This window comes from Gorilla gorilla, chromosome 7, assembly GCF_029281585.2.
Source record: "Gorilla gorilla gorilla isolate KB3781 chromosome 7, NHGRI_mGorGor1-v2.1_pri, whole genome shotgun sequence".
NCBI lineage: Eukaryota > Metazoa > Chordata > Mammalia > Primates > Hominidae > Gorilla > Gorilla gorilla.
The window spans coordinates 124,843,206-124,860,979 of NC_073231.2; the positions used below are offsets into that span (position 1 = coordinate 124,843,206).

Consider the following 17,774-nt stretch of genomic DNA (forward strand, 5'->3'; position numbering starts at 1 on the left):
GTCAAAGAATCAAATGAGATCACATCTGTCAAGTATTTAGCAGTGTCTGATGCATAGTGGAATCTCAATATATGTTTATGCCTTTTCTTTCTCTTTTTTTTTCAAATGCAAGTGTGACTAAGTACATGCTTTTGCTTTTGTATCTCTGGGAGATGATTAGAAAGCATTGTGGCTCTTTGAATAATATAATACCCTTTCATACACTTCATACTTTTTTGTCATACCAATAATGTAATGAGTAAGTACTATAATTATGTCCATTTTATAGATAAGGAACATGAGGCTCAAAGAGATTAGGCAACTTGATCAATGAGCACAAGCATAATACTTGTCACAAATATGACTTGCACTCAAATCATTAGAATCAGAGCCCCTTCATTTTACAGTCCATGCTTTTTCTTTGAAATGTGCAAGGAGGCTGACTTTGTAATGGCCAAAGATCAAGCCCGGTTAGGACTATCTCTGTCTACTAGTCTTCCTATTTTCACTGTCAGTAAAAACACATGACTTAAGGTCAACCCCTAGGTATACTGAATCTTCACCAAGGAAGGGGGAGTTGGGTTAGTGTTAATTTGAGTGTGACCTCCTCATTATGTAAGAGTGGGAAACCATATTTTAATCTTGGTAGGGTTTCAGACAAGCAACCAAAAGGAGAAGAAACAAACTGTGCTTGCTATCTTACCATCCTTCACTCCCAAACTCCAACCCCATCTTTGGCATGCTAGTTGGCATAGACTACACTCTTCCTTGCAAGGTCACCTCTGGATGATTGAGTTTCTATGCTGAAAGTCATAGGTTGCTTTAAGGCATGACTCTCCTTTTCTTCGTTCCAGTAACCATATCGTCTCAGTTTTTGGAAGGTGGCAGGGGGAATTAGGAGTGGTAACACACTCAGGGTACCACACACCATTGTAAACAATAGCTTATTAAATCTCCCTCAATTTAGCCTAATTTTTTAATGGGAACATGAGTGATAAAATAGGTAGCTCCAAATAGTTCTAGGAAGACCTACCCTAGGTAGGGAATTGCTGTTTTTATCCATTTCTTTCCTTGTCTCCAAATCAAATTGCACAGTGTCCTTTTATGACTGTTTTCTCTTTCAAGGATATGCTATGCAGCCATTTTAATTTGGTTTTCTTTATACATAAAAAATGTTGAAGTCTGGTTATATGGATATTGTGAGGAATATTTAATACACAACCTCATAAAGGAGTCTAGTTGGATTTCAGAGGTAGCAGAAGATAATATAGTGAGAGTAGTGTAGTGGTGTCAGACCACTAGGCTAAAAATTTCAGTTTTACCACCTGCTAACTATTTGATCCCAGTTTGCTTAAACTGTTTTTACTTCAGTACAATTAGCAGCATTGTATCGAGAGCTTTTGACAGCTCTGTGCCACACTCCCACCTGCAACCAGACTTCTAACCTCTATCATTTCAAGATTAATTCGTACTTTACTGCTTCCCTCTCCTACTCCAAGCTCATCCCCTTATTAGTTTGAGTCAAACTGAATGAATTTGTTTCCTGCTAACATCTATGTGGCTTCTTCCTAAACTTTTTCTTAAAAACTAGCACCTAGTGTGATTTGAAACTTCTAATTTTTCTCTTGATGGTCATATGTGCCTTGAGTAAAAAAAGTTATGTTGGGCTTGTAACCAAATTTCTGATCCTGCAATTCATTTATTCGTGTAACTTCATTTCCACCAGCCCAGGTCTCTAGAAGGAAGCAGAGACCCTGAGCAATGGAATTTAAGGGCTTACTTGTAGCAACTTCTGGTTTTACTCCATTCTTGGCTCCGAGAGCTACTTCCATGTTCTTCTTTCTCCTTTGCCCTCTAGGGCTGTGGGTACCTGCTCTTACCATCTCCCAGGGAGAATGTGAGAGTAAGTCATGTGATTTCCAAATTTGTATATCCAACCTGGGCTTTCCACCTGAACTCTAAATGTAATGACTACTTGGGAATGCCTGATAGGAGTCTCAAACTTGTCAATCCAATGTAGACCTCCAATTTCCAACCTGTACCCTCACCTCCCCCTAAAAAGTAAAACAAACACAAAATTATCTCCTAGTCTTCCCCAGTAACCTGAGTTGCTCTGGCTAAGAAGCTCAGAACTACCCTTGACTTCTTACTTTCTCCCATAGTTCATATTCAATACATCTGCAAAACTATGAGCTCTGCCTTTAATATCCATCTACCTTCTAGCATAATCATTACTGTACCCCTACTCCAGGTGTATTAGTTCATTCTCACACTGCTGATAAAGACATACCTGAGACTGGGTAATTTATAAAGGAAAGAGGCTTAATTGACTCACAGTTCAGCATGGCTAGAGAGGCCTCAAGAAACTTACAATTATGGCAGAAAGAGAAGCTAACGTATTTTTCTTCACATGACAGCAGCAAGAAGTGCTGAGCAAAAGAGAAAAGCCCCTTTTAAAACCATCAGATCTCATGAGAACTCACTCACTATCAGAACAGCAGCATGGGGGTAACCACCCCCATGATTCAATTACCTCCCATTGGGTCCCTCCCATGACATGTGGGGACTATGGGAACTTCAATTCAAGATGAGATTTGGGTGAGGACACAGCGAAACCATATCACCAGGTAACTGATACTTCTCACCAGAATCATGGCTTGAGCTTCCTAACTGTTCTCTCAGCTTCTGCCTTTATTCCGTTTTAGTTATGTATTAATGCATAATAGTTCACCACAATATTAGCAGCTTAAAACAGCATACATTTATCATCTTGTAACTTCTATGGGTCAGGAGTCTTGGCACAGCTTCTCTCAGGTCTTCTATAAGACTGCAATCAAAGTGCGACCTGGGGCTAAGGTTTTATCTGAAGGCATGACTGGGGAAAGATTCACTTCTAAGCTCACAAGATTCACTTCCTCAAAGGCTGTGGGCCCAAAATGGTCTCAGTTCCTTTTTGGCTGTTGGTCGGAGGCTACCCTCACTTCTTTACCATGTACATTTCTCCACTGTGGCTTCTTGCTTCATCAAAGTACACAAGTCAAAAAGACAAGAGAATCTACTAGCAAGACAGAATTTACAGTCTTATGCAACCTAATCACAGAAGCGACATCCCATTACATTTACCACATTTTATTGGTTATAAGCAAGTCATAAATCTTGCTCACTCTCAAGTGGAAGGCATTAAACAAGAGCATGAGTAGCAAGAGACAGGAATCATTGAGAAGTTGCCTATTACATTCTCTTACTCTTTTTTGTTCATGTAGCAGTTGGAGAAATCCTTTAAAGCATGAGTCAGGTCATGCCATACGTATAGTCCAAACCTTCCAGCTATTACATATTTAATTCACAATAGACTCCAAATTTTTCACAATATCCTTGCACCATCCCCATCTCAACTTAAATTACTCTTCCAATACTCACTTTGGTCTGGAAGTACTGACTTTCTTCTTATTCCTCAAACCCACCTGGCCCTGTCCCATTTCAGGACCTTTGCACTGTAATTCACTCTGCTTGGAGCCCTCTTGCCCCATGTACATTTATGGTCGGCCTTTCATTTAATTCAGGCTTTTGCTCCAATGTCACCTTTCTAAAAGGCCTTTCTAGACTATGCTATCTAAAACAGCAATTCCTTCCTTGCTTTCTGCCTCCTTACTCTTCTCTATTTTTATTTTTAGTATTATTTTAACGCATAAAATATTATATACCATATTTAATTGTCTGGGTTTTTTTTCACCACTAAAAGGAAAGCTGGAGCAAAGACTGACTATTTTATTCATGCAATACATGAAGACCTATTTGTTAAAATACAGAGGAAGTATGATAAGAGAAATGTAAGCACTTAAGAAGTAGAAAAAGGGGAGTGCTGATTTATTCTAATAATTATACTGTAATCATTCTAAAGGGTATACCAAAGTACTGTGCTCTTACCCCAAGGAAGAGGTGTGTTTTCCCTTAATTAAGATAAGAATTCCTTCAAGGACATTCAGTTACCTTTACTGCTGTCTTATCAAGCAACTTTGTGTCCCTAACTCAGTTTTGTAATTGTCTTGTTCTGGGAACAACTGTAAATGGAGGGGTATTGGCATGAGGGTTTTGATGACTACAGTTGTTCATTCTCACTGTTCTCAATATCTCCCATGGTAATTAATAAAGTGGCATTTCTCCTTAAATTTACGTAAACGTATAAAGTCAAGATTCCAAATCTGAAAAGCCGAAGACTCAACTCTGCACTATGATGTTTTATCGAAGAAGTGGCAGCCATAATAAAACACATCTGAAAAAGTTATCCAACCTTATCCATTACTATCATCTGGTATTCCAAGGAGGTCATATTAGTTTAAACGCAGTAATTGCAGGTCTTTCAAAGTAATCAAAATAAACTTAAAGTTTATGGTTTGTTGCTGGGGGAAAAAGGGAGACATTTATGTGGCATTGGCCAGGAAGGTTACTTTTAAAGGACAGATTTTCATTTGATAAACTGCACAAAACAAAACAAAAATGCTGCAGAAATTTTCCTCTTGGTAGCTACTTAATAAAGCCTAAACTGGACAACTTCCATGCCCTTCAGGGTTTCAGAACTACAAACAGGAAGTTAACATTTCCATAGCAATAATGATTCAGTAATAAAAGCTGAGGAGAAACAATAAAACAGAAGGTCAGGATGAAAGCAATTTACATTTTATTAACATCCTAACACTATATCAGAATAGATATTAAATATTTAAATGGAGTCAGAGTGAAATTAGAAAAGCATCTGTAATCAAATAACTTTTTGTTGTTTGTTTTCAGGCATGGCTTTGCTCTGGTCTTGTGTTAAAGTGCAAACTTACACAGCATTTCTAAATTCCCTCAACTTGTAAATTCTGCTATGTTATCTTAGAGACAATTTTTGCGACTAAGTTTCTTGTGTAAATGTTCTTTTCAGGGAAAAGGCATATAACTCATTGTGTCATTCACTTCATTATTGTCAGATACTGTATATTTTAATGAATGTGATGAAATTCAGTTATTGGAAATGAGTCAAATGAATTATTTCGACACTCTTTTAGGCCAATAGGGAGACAGATTGTCCTTTAGGCATGGACAGATCCTATAACTGGTAAGGTCTCCTGGGTTTTCCAGTGGCTTGGATTCTTCTTTTCCAAACTATTAATCTTGCCTTCTCTCTATTAGAGGAGAGAGGTGATTTCCTAAGAGAGTGATAAGATACTTCAACATTGTATAAGGAAGGAAGAACTGAATGTCAAGGAGAGAGAAAAGTGAACGTTCCAACCCTGAAGTAGAGGAAGAATGACCAGGTGATGGTGAACCACTGTTAAGAATAGAAGGAAAGAAGGTAGTGTTAATTCTGTAAACCACGAATTTCTTACCGTGACCTTGAGCTGACCAGGCTTCTGGGTCCTTCTATCTTTGTCAGGTGTTGAGCTTATAAGGTAGATAAAGTAGCTAAGAATTGGGAAACTGATTCAAAAAATTTGGACTCCCTCTCATTGTAAGGAGAATCTATCTTTCATCAATTACCTTTTGTTGTTTCAAAAATACATACCCAGTTTCTTTAAATGTTTGAAATACCTTAATGACAGTTTCTAAGCCATTCACTCCTTTAAAAATGTGCTGACAGCCAGATAGTATCCAAATAAATTCTTGTTCAATTATAATAGCTACTTATCCTCTTTTATTTTCCCACTTCACCTCTAGCTATTGAAATATGGTTTTGATGTGGGAAATAACACTGGCTTTGAACATTTAGTTGCAATCATGTACTTTGTAGTTTACACACAATACATAAAAAGTAACTCTTTCTAAGCCTGCATCCTAGTCCTAGAGTGTCCTCACTTAGTTGGGTTGACATATGTGTTTTCATATGCCACAGTACTGATGGGATTAAAGAGTAGTCTCCTTGTTTTAAATAAATGCAAGCCTGACAGCCAGAGAAATTGTAATGTGACTTTCCTTTGACTATAGTTGAGATAAATTTATATACTTGTACTTAAAATATACAAATTACTGTGCTCGCTTCAGCAGCACATATACTAAAACTGGAACGATACAGAGAAGATTAGCATGGCCCCTGTGCAAGGATGACACGCAAATTCGTGAAGCGTTCCATATTTTTACGTTAGACCTAAAACCATAAAAACCCTAGAAGAAAACCTAGGCATTACCATTCAGGACATAGGCATGGGCAAGGACTTCATGTCTAAAACACCAAAAGCAATGGCAACAAAAGCCAAAATTGACAAATGGGATCTAATTAAACTAAAGAGCTTCTGCACAGCAAAAGAAACTACCATCAGAGTGAACAGGCACCCTACAAAATGGGAGAAAATTTTCACAACCTACTTATCTGACAAAGGGCTAATATCCAGAATCTACAATGAACTCAAACAAATTTACAAGAAAAAAACAAACAACCCCATCAAAAAGTGGGCGAAGGACATGAACAGACACTTCTCAAAAGAAGACATTTATGCAGCCAAAAAACACATGAAAAAATGCTCACCATCACTGGCCATCAGAGAAATGCAAATCAAAACCACAGTGAGATACCATCTCACACCAGTTAGAATGGCAATCATTAAAAAGTCAGGAAACAACAGGTGCTGGAGAGGATGTGGAGAAATAGGAACACTTTTACACTGTTGGTGGGACTGTAAACTAGTTTAACCCTTGTGGAAGTCAGTGTGGCGATTCCTCAGGGATCTAGAACTAGAAATACCATTTGACCCAGCCATCCCATTACTGGGTATATACCCAAAGGACTATAAATCATGCTGCTTTAAAGACACATGCACATGTATGTTTATTGCGGCATTATTCACAATAGCAAAGACTTGGAACCAACCCAAATGTCCAACAATGATAGACTGGATTAAGAAAATGTGGCACATGTACACCATGGAATACTATGCAGCCATAAAAAATGATGAGTTCATGTCCTTTGTAGGGACATGGATGAAATTGGAAACCATCATTCTCAGTAAACTATCACAAGAACAAAAAACCAAACACCACATATTCTCACTCATAGGTGGGAACTGAACAATGAGAACATACGGACACAGGAAGGGGAACATCACACTCTGGGGACTGTTGTGGGGTGGGGGGAGGGGGGAGGGATAGCATTGGGAGATATACCTAATGCTAGATGACGAGTTAGTGGGTGCAGCGCACCAGCATGGCACATGTATACATATGTAACTAACCTGCACATTGTGCACATGTACCCTAAAACTTAAAGTATAATAATAATAAATAAATAAATAAATAAAAAATCAACTAAAAAATATATATATATACACAAATTACTTTTCCTAACATAGCCCTTAGGTTGTTAATACTAGCAAGTGCTGTACCAGTCTCACACTCCTGTGATTTTATTGTACTGAGCATCTACAGGAAATTGTGTAAGATATTGTGTAAATGGAATGCTGCCCTCTTATGGTTGCACAAATCCTTCCAGGGTCAAACATAAAGCCCCAGTCACTAGTTAGGGTACTTAATAGAAAGATGTAAGAACTAGGAAGACAAAAAAATTAACCCACACTGATTTTACAAATTACAAAATGGATTCAATGGAGGAGACTCATACCAATTTCATATAAGTTGACAGGATAGAGCCAAAGATAAAATCAAGTTCGTTGTTTCTTTCCTTCTAATGCACATTTGAATATGATTTTTAACTTCTGGTTTCATAATTCAGGTATTTCAAGGGAAGTCGCAAAACATCAATTTTATCAAAATAAGTTATAATAGGGTAATTACAGTGAGTCAATATGGTGTCACATTTCCTCAACCACTGAAGGACCTCTTCATTTTGTCAAATTAGAAGTCTCAAATATCCAACCAAAATTTGAAAAGGTCCCAAATATCAAACTCAAAAATTTTCAATTTCCAAGACATTTTTGATTATATTTTCCTAAGATCATTCTTATTCTTGTTTACCATCTGGGGAGTCACAGTTGAATGCTTATCCAATATATGACAGCCTGTCAAACGTTGGATAAAAGCTGCTTTTTTTTTCCTTAAAAAACCTCTTCCAAGATAACTATTTGCATTTTTATTTGTTCTCTATGCAGTTTTAAAAATATATCTATAAGTTCATATTACTGTAATTTATTTATTGAACATAAATCACCTTGCATTATATATATACACATATATGTATATGATTCTATATATATAGTTTTATATGTTCTGATTGCTGAGGCAAAAGGTATGTATTTGCATATAAAATTTCGATAGACAGTGTTAAATTGCTTCTGAGATAGCTATACCAATTTACCCTCCCACCAACAGTATACAAAAGCCCATTTTGCCGTATGCTTATAAATACCAGATAAACCTCTCATCCATGCCTTTTAACTTTTCTGTCATATTTTCTATCACTTAGGCATTTTTAAAACTATGAATTTGGAAAATCATTTTATCATTCATATTTTACAAATCTAATTTACCAGTTTGTTGCTTATCTTCTGATTTTATTTATGGTGTTATTTGACACAGAGATGTTTTAAATTTAAGTAGTTTTCATGCCTTTGTTAAAGTAATTTACAGGATTTGCTCACAAAGTTTATATAAAATACTCAAATTTTCCTTTAGTGGCTTTGTGATTTATTTTATCGCCTTTATATTTAAATCTTTAATCTATTTGAAATGCATTTTATTATATGGTGTAAAGTAAGATAATTTGATATTTTTTCCAAATGGTTATTTTTTTAAGCATTTATGAAACAGCTCATTGAAACTCCACCATTTAGAACTGTCACTTTAAATCAAGTACCAAACCCTTATGTAAACTCAGACCTTTATTTGTTCTCTCTACTTTTTGGACATTTATTTTATTATTTTAACTTTATTACATGCAGTGACATCCAATATTCTATAAATTCCTCTTTTAATAAATCGAAAGTGACTATTATAGATGTACAAATTTTTGACATTATTAAAATACAGTAAGGTAAACAATAATAATAATAACTTTCCACCTAGAATTAGCTGCTAACATTGTGGTATATTTGTTTTCAGTTTTTTTCAAATTACTCTGATAAGTTTGTAAACATAAAACTAATATTTTGTAAATATGCTTGTTATAAAGAATTTAATCATTTCACAAATTACAAATAGGCAACCACCATCCCAATGTTCAAGAGCTACAAATTGTCATCATTAACATTAGTTAAATGTCACTTCAAGTATTGTTCATGTCTATATAAATATACAAGAATGGATGCATGAACAGACAGACAGAAATGCATTTATTAGAAATAAATATGTCTGGAATAGCTTTCTAGCTTGAATTCTGTGAGGTTGCAGTCAAGCTGACAGCCAGACCATACCATCAGACATCTCAAAATTTGATCAAGTTGAAGAGTCCAATTTTAAGCTCACTCACATGAGTGTTGGCAGACTTCTGTTCCTCATGGGTTGTTGGACTGATGGCCTCAGTTTCTTGTCTTTCATAAGGCTGCTCAGAACTTGGCAGCTTGTTTCTCCGGTGTGAGTAATCTGAGAGAGAGATAGAGCCCAAGACAAAAGCCACAGTCTTCTTACAACCTAATTTCAGAAGTCATATAATTTCTGCCATATTTTATTAATTAGAAATGAGTCAATAAGGTTAGACAACCATTAAGGATTACTCAAAGGCATGAATACCAGGAAATAAGGATCATCGGGAGATCTTTTTAGTACCATAAAACATTCTTTTTTTTTTTTTTTGAGACTGTTTTTCTCTGTCGCCCAGGCTGGTTTGCAACGGGGCCATCTCAGCTCACTGTAACCTCCACCTCCTGGAGATTCTCATGCCTCAGCTTCCCAAGTAGCAGGAATTACAGGCGAACGCCACCATGGCTGGCTAATTTTTGTATTTTTAGTAGAGATGAGGTTTCACCATGTTGGCCAGGGTGGTCTCGAACTCATGATCTCAGGTGATCTGCTGGTCTCTTCCTCCCAAAGGGCTAGGATTACAGGTGTGAACCAACATGCCCAACCCCATTAAACATTCTTTAAGCTGTAGTCTTATTTTTTTATACCTGTCATCAAGTTAAGGAAGTTCCATTATATTTGTAGTTTATTAAGAGTTGTTATAAGTAGCAATTGATTTTTTTTTAAATAAAATTTTGCTTCTACTCAGGTGATTTTATGTATTGTCTTAGCTTTCTTGAAGTATGGTGTTCAAGATAGTACCATTTTCCATATACTTAGAAATGAAATCTTTATTTATGATAAACTTTAAAAATACTTACAGACATGTTCAAAAAATTCAGTTGACATATTGATTGTAGAAGTTTCATTTGTAGTTTAATATGTGAAAAAAGATTGTCTTCCCATTATGTAAATTGTATATTTTCCTATGGCTCAAATGTGTGTTTTTTTGTTTTTGTTTTTGTTTTTGTTTGCAGGGGGGTGGATTGTTTGTTTTTCACATCTAGGGCAAACTTTGTTACTTCTTCATATTGACCCTGTGCATTTTTTGTCTAACTTATTTCAAGGTACCATATATTTCTTTGCAATGTTTGTAGTGGTAGTTTTCCTATATATATATATATTTCCTAGCAGTGTTTGCCTACAGGGTCTTGTTAGTTGGAGTAAAAGTGTAAATCAGGTGGTTATAAGACAATAGGGAGTGGTGGGGCCTGGCTAAGCTCTTCTGTGGGTTCCGCCTCAAAGTGACAAATTCAACTAAAGCAAGCAATGAAACCAACACTGCAACAAACAAAACATATCTATATTCTTGGTTTAAAACAAACAAGAAAACAAACACCATGCTTTTAAAACTATCTGCAGAATCATGGGCACCAAACTGAGCTCTGTGATATCCTTTACATTACTGCGATTTAATTTTGAGTTATGTTGCTTCCCTATGTCTATTTCTCAATTTTTATTTTGTTTAAAAAAATTTATCAATTTATCTAGTTATTTTATACTTTTAATGCTTTTAGGAATACTATACCCATTTTTATCTCCCAATTGTTATACTTAAATTTAATAAAATGTATATTTTATCCTAGATTTTTTTAAAATAAATCATGTGGTATATTTTCTAACCTTGGGTAAAAATGAGATATTCAGATATTCTATAAAATTATCTTCTGTTTGCTGTAGTAATTCTATTTCTTCAGGGGGCATTTCCATCAAGTCATTGAATTGTTTTCTCTATTTGAAACTAAAGTTACTTTATATATCCAAAGATTAGTGTTTTGCTTATCCTGATGGAATAGAGAAAACAAATTTTGTTCAGCAATTGAATCTGATATGGTCAGAGATGTTTGAATCCTGCTATTGATGTATTTTAGGCCCAGGTGATGGGATAAGAAAACATTTAAGATTGATTAAACCCCGTTTTCTCAGTTCTCTGGTGAGTTGCGAAGGATTTGCATGAAACAATGACTTCCTGGAGGTCCTCCTAGTGTGATGAAGGGTTCGTGCCAGCTGAAGTTAGCTATGTGTTTCCTGACACATCTGTTCTCTGTATGACTGTGCCATGGCATCACCCCTACTTTTTTTTTTTACTTTATAAAAGATGGTTTTATTGTTAATTATTTACCTTAATAATTTCAGGAAGAAGAACAGACTAGCTCAGTCCGACATGATTGGCAGTTGGCAAAATCTGGGGAAGCAAGTGTTCTGATTGCTAAGGATTTAATTAGATTCTTTTAATACTTACCTATCTAACGCTTCACATATAATCTAGAATAAATGTATCATCTGCTTCCCTTTCACTTTAATGCTACACCTACCTCCCTTCAATCTGGAAATAATTTCCTTAAATATGGTTTTCAGAAGAACAAGTTCCCTCAAGAATAAAGCCATGAGGACAGTGCGCAAAAAGAAAAACTCAAAATGAAACTCTACATGATAATTTGTCTAAAGAAACAAATCTTTCAAAATATTATGAAATAAATCCAGGTACAAATGCACTTGTTCATCTATGTGAATAGGTTCTGGTATAATAACTGAAAATGGCTGGCTGTTTACAAGATACAGAAACAGGAACGGTGCACCTACACCTCTAATGGCCCTTAGAAGCCCAGAACGTTCCAAGTGCTGTAGGCCAGAACATACAAGAATCAATCTTCATCTTTTTCCTTCTGAAAAGCTGTCCCATAGTTAGGCTGGACTATGGGACTGTCTTGTTCACAAACAGGAAGATCTCCTTTTCAGAAGGAAGCTGAATCCTTTTCCTGATGATTCATATTAACTGAGCTACAGTGGCATCAACTGGACCCAACTTCCTCTGGTTGTCAGTGTTAACAACCTGAGAGCCTGAGACCTTTTCCACAATTACCAGAACCTGGTTAGGATATTTTGCTCAGATCTTTGCGGATTCTGTACATCTATGTTCCAGTGAGTGTTCTTCCTTGAATATCTACTTGATGATGGTGGTGAGTAAGAGGTGGAGCTGGCTCTTGGAGCTGTGGATCTCAGTGCACCAACCATACCATCCTCTGATTTATTTAGCCAGCTAGCCATGCAGTTACAGCTTGGGTTGAACATTGCAGTCCACGATGCTTCTTGTGTCATCACGGTGCTGTTTGCATGAAATGCTGGTAGAATGGAGATGTGTTCTACAATGGATGTCCTACATCTTTGCTGTTGCTCTGAGCCCTTGCTCTGAACTTATCAGTATTTTGGTGTTCCAAAGAGTTAGAGTGAGATCATTTTGATTTTTTCTCCTAATGAGCTTTTCCTTTGTTGACACCTCAACTGATCGGTTATTTCAATCCACTCTTGTGTCTACTGGAATGCATAAAATCCTTCCCCAATTTCAAAGGCTAGTATAGATTTTTACTCCTTTTGTTTATATTTCTTTGATTCTTATATGAGACTTTGAAGGTTAGTGAAGATAGGGAGAAGTTACATTTACAGTGTCAGTGTGATATGTTAAAACAGATATCACATGACATACTCTTCATGAACCCAGTCTGCTTCCCAGCAACTACATGGGCTTATTTTACGGAGGCTCATAGATACCTCTTAACAAAATCATCCAGAATAATTATTATGTGTTGAACTGTATCCCTTCAAAAGACACATTGAAGTCCTAACCCCTGGAACTTGTGAATAGGACCTTATCTGGAAATAGGGCTCTTAAAGCTGTAATCAATCCAGAATCTATAAAGAATTTAAACAATTTTACAGGCAAAAAACAACCCCATTAAAAAGTGGGCAAAGGATATGAACAGATACTTTTCAAAAGAAGACTTACATGCAGCCAACAAGCATATGAAAAAATGCTCAACAGCACTAATCATTAGGTAAATGCAAATCAAAACCATGATGAGATACCATCTGACACCAGTCAGAATGGCTATTATTAAAAAATAAAAAAATAACAGATGCTGGTGAGGTTGCAGAGAAAAGGGAATGCTTAAACACTGCTGGTGGGAATGTAAATTAATTCAGCCATTGTAGAAAGCAGTTTGATGATTCCTCAAAGACCTTAAGACAGAATTACCATTCAATCTGGTAATCCCATTACTGGGTATATATTCAAAGGAATATAAATTGTTCTACTATAAAGACATGCATAATGTATTAATTGCAACACTATTCACAATAGCAAAGACATAGAATCAACCTAAATGTCCATCAGTGGTAGACTGGACAAAGAAAATGTGGCACATATACATCATGGAATACCATCTAGTCATTAAAAAAGAATGAGATCATGTCCTTTGCAGCAACATGGATGGAGCTGGAGGCCATATCCTAAGCAAACTAACACAGGAACAGAAAACCAAATACTATATGTTCTTACCTATAAGTGGGAGCTAAATAATGAGAACACGTGGACACTACGAAGGGAAAAACAGACCCTGAGGCCTACTTGAAGGTACAGGGTGGGAGAAGGGAGAGGATCATAAAAAACAACTATTGCGTACTAGGCTTAGTACCTGGGTGATGAAATAATCTGTATAACACACCCCCATGACATGAGTTTACCTACATAACAAATCTGCCCATGTACCCCTGAACCTACAATAAAAGTTAAATAAATAAAGATGTAATCAAATGAAGAAGAGGCCATTCTGGATTAGGGTCATACTGGATTATGTAGATCCTAATCCTGTGGCTTGTGTTTTGATATGAGGGAAATTTGGACACAGAGTCACAGAGGGAAAGCACCGTGTGATGATAGAGGCAGAGATTGGACTGATGTGTCTATAAGCCAAGGAACACAAAGAATTGCCAAAAACCACCAGAGCCTAGGAAAAGGAAAGGGAGGTATATTAGTTTGTTGTCAGGCTGCTGATAAAGACATACCCAAGACTGGGCAATTTACAAAGAAAAGAGGTTTAATAGAGAACTCACAGTTCCATGTGGCTGAAGAAGCCTCATAATCATGGCGGAAGGCAAGGAGGAGCAAGTCACATCTTACGTGGATGGTGGCAGGATAAGAGAGTTTGTGCAGGGCAACTCCCATTTTTTAAAACCATCATATCTCGTGAGACCCATTCACTATCACGAGAACAGCACGGGAACGACCCACCCTCATAATTCAATCATTTTCCACGGAGTCCCTCACACGACACATGGAATTATGGGAGCTACAAGATGAGATTTGGGGTGGGGGGACACAGAGCCAAACCATGTCAGGAGGATAGTTCCCCGTACCCTCAGAGAGAGCATGGTCCTTCCAAAACCTTGATTTTGGATGTCTAGCTCCCAGAATGGTGAGAGAATATTCTGTTGTTTGAAGCCACCAAGTTCATGGAACTTTGCTATAGCAGCCCTAGGAAATGAATACGCTAGTCATTTGATAATTTGAAGAATTCAGGTCCTCCTTAAAAAAAATTGGTAAGGAGTATTTGATTGCCCACCATTCTGCAAAACCTCTTTCTTCATGATTCTGTGATGATCACTAATTTTGTAAGAAGGTCTGAGAAAATTTCATAATTTTTCCTTCTAGTTTCTATTGTGCAGGAGTATGAGAGAAAAAAGCGGCTTCTGAGCCTGGTGTAAATTTTACCTAGGGCAGTTGTTGAGTAAATGTGATATTTAAAAAAAAAAAGTGATTTAAACAGGGATTTATGAGGATGTACTCTCCTTTCCACATATGTTATAAGATACACATTCACTGGGTCCAAAGGGCAGATTGAACATGTGCTCAAGTCTCCTTCTCCCTCTCTTCGTCCCCAGATATAGCATACAGTTCTAGAAAATAAAGGGGTCTAGAAATTATTAGGAAATCCTGAAGAAAGAGATAAAGAAAATCAGTGGTCTAGAAATTATTAGGAAATCCTGAACGAAGAGAAACCTAGAGTCAAAAGCATAGCTCCAAACACATTCCAGGTGGAAGAGGACTCATAGTTATTCCAAGCTGGGTGGTGGTAAATAAGATTGTCAGGTAAGGGCCCTGAAGTGCATTTCAGGGGTTTGACTAGAGACCTATAGCAGTTCCAATCTGAAGTTTTCACCCTCTTTCAACAATCAGTTATGCCAAGCAGTGACCAGAAGAGGCAACTGCTCCACTACCATCTTTGGAGCCAGAGTGCAGTAAACAAATACGGCACTTATAGAAAGGCTCTGTGACAGACTCTCTAGTCATGATGATCCCATGGTCAAGAATCACCAAAACTTGGGGAAATCTAATTTAATGATGAATATCAATATTAATACAATGAAAACTCCAAACAAAACGAAAGCAAATACAAACATACCATGAAGTTACTAGAAATGACAAATTAAGACTTTAACAAAAGTTTATAACTAGTAAAGATATGGAGCAATATTATATCTATAGAAAAGAAACAGATGTAGAGATTGGAAATTCAAAATCTGGCCCTTGAAATTTAAGAATGCATCTGATGCTCTGAGTAGCAGAATAAACATAAAAGTTCATTCACTGAAGAGTTATAACTTGAGTTGAGACATTTTCTGTACTCAGGAAAAGAGAACAATGTGATCGAAAATGCAGAAGAAAACCAACGTCCAACTGTTCTAAATAAACCTGTTAGAATTCCAGAAGAACATAAAGAGCATGGATGGAATAAAATATTCAAAGAAACAATAAAAATTATTTTACAGTGCTAAGGAAAATAAATAGATTATAAAATTGAAAGGAATGTTTGGATGCCAAAAAGATGAATGAAAAGAAGACCCACATCTAAGCCAAAATGTAGAAACAACTCAAATGTCCATAAACAGATGAATGGATAAACAAAATATATTTATGTACACTCAATAAAACAGTATTTCTCCATTAAAGTGAATGAAGTACTGATGCATTCTACATTGTGGATAAACCTTCCAAGCCTTATGATAAGTGAAAGAAGCCAGTCACAAAAGGCCATACATATTGTATGATTCAATGTACATGAAATACCTAAAACAGGTAAATTTATAGACACAGAAAATTGGTAGTTTTCAGGTATAGGATGTGGAAGGAATGGGGACAGATGTTTTAATGGGTAAGGGGATTTCTTTTAGGGTGTTGAAATGTTTTAAAACTAAATGGAGGGTATGGTTGCACAATATAGTATGCTAAGTACCATTGAACTATGCACTTTTAAAAGATTAATTTTATGTTATGTGAATTTCACCTTGAAAGAGAGAAAAAGCAACAGGGGAAGAGAGGCGAATACTTTGTCTCGTCTCTGAGAGACACTTGGGAATGCTTGTGGAACTGTTCCTGGAGAGTGAAAACAAAAAAAAACAAACCCACACCTCGATATATTGTAAGTGGAACTTTAGAACTTCACATGTGAAGAGAAAATTCTAGAAGTTTCTGGAGAGAAAAGCAGACAACTTACAAAGGAGCAAGAGTGATTGATAACCAGGCTGGGTGCAGTGGCTCACACCTGTAATCCCAGAACTTTGAGAGGCTGAGGTGGGCAGATCACTTGAGGCCAGGGGTTTGAGACCAGCCTGGCCAACAGGGCAAAACCCTGTCTCTACTGAAAACACAAACATTAGCCAGACATGGTGGTACAGGGCTGTAATCCCAGCTATTTGGGAGGCTGAGGCATGAAAATCTCTTGAACCCAGGAGGCTGAGGTTGCAGTGAGCCGAGATCGCACCACTGCAGTTCAGCCTGGGAGACGGGGTGATAATCTGTCTCAAAAAATATAAAAGAAAGACTGATTACATACTCCTCATTAAAAACACTGAGTTCAAGAAAACATTTAAACAATATCTTCAAAGTGTTGAGAAAAAAAAATCTGAGTCTTGAATTTTATGTATAGACCACTATCATTTACGTGAATGGCAGAATAAAGGTAGATGTAGACATTCCTGGACTTAGGATATTTGTCACCCATAATCCTATCTGAAAAGCTTATTAAAGTTACATTTCACCAAAATATTTAAAAATATTCGATGTGTTTTATCAGGAGCATGATAAGCAAAGAAACTGATAAAACTTTTTTATAAAAATAATAAATAGTCTTTGGTTTCAGCACCAACAGGTAGAGTGTGGAAGTCATCACTCCTGTCCTTAGAACAATAAAAGCTGGACAAACTAAAAATCAACACGTTTGGTTCCACCAGAGAACCAGGGGCTCATGGCAAACCACCCCAAAATCTGGAGAGACAGGCGCATCCAGAAAGATCGAGCTGAGATCTGTTCACCTGGAAAAGAAGCTGCTGGAGCCATAGACTGGTGGAACCATTAAATGGTAAATTTGATAAGTTGTTGAAGGCTGACTGTGAACTAGCATGAGTAAGAAACTATTAGGGACCCCAATCTTAGGGGTTTCCTAAAAGTTTGTGGGTTTTGCTTCCAGGAATATTATCAGATTCTCATCATGAGGATCTGGGAAAGATCCCCTTAGGGTTCTGGCGGTGGAGACAGG

At 36.7% G+C, this 17,774-nt stretch overlaps 1 non-coding gene and 1 pseudogene across 1 annotated transcript; one reads left to right on the top strand and one right to left on the bottom strand.

Annotated features, from left to right (window-relative positions):
• Nucleotides 1–5,987: 5,987 nt before the first annotated feature.
• Nucleotides 5,988–6,094, top strand: LOC115935750 (U6 spliceosomal RNA). Its single transcript, XR_004071353.3, has one exon. It is a non-coding gene; the product is annotated as a U6 spliceosomal RNA (small nuclear RNA).
• A 5,905-nt stretch (nucleotides 6,095–11,999) lies between these two features.
• Nucleotides 12,000–17,240, bottom strand: LOC101135215 (gamma-aminobutyric acid receptor-associated protein-like 2; annotated as a pseudogene).
• Nucleotides 17,241–17,774: the final 534 nt, after the last annotated feature.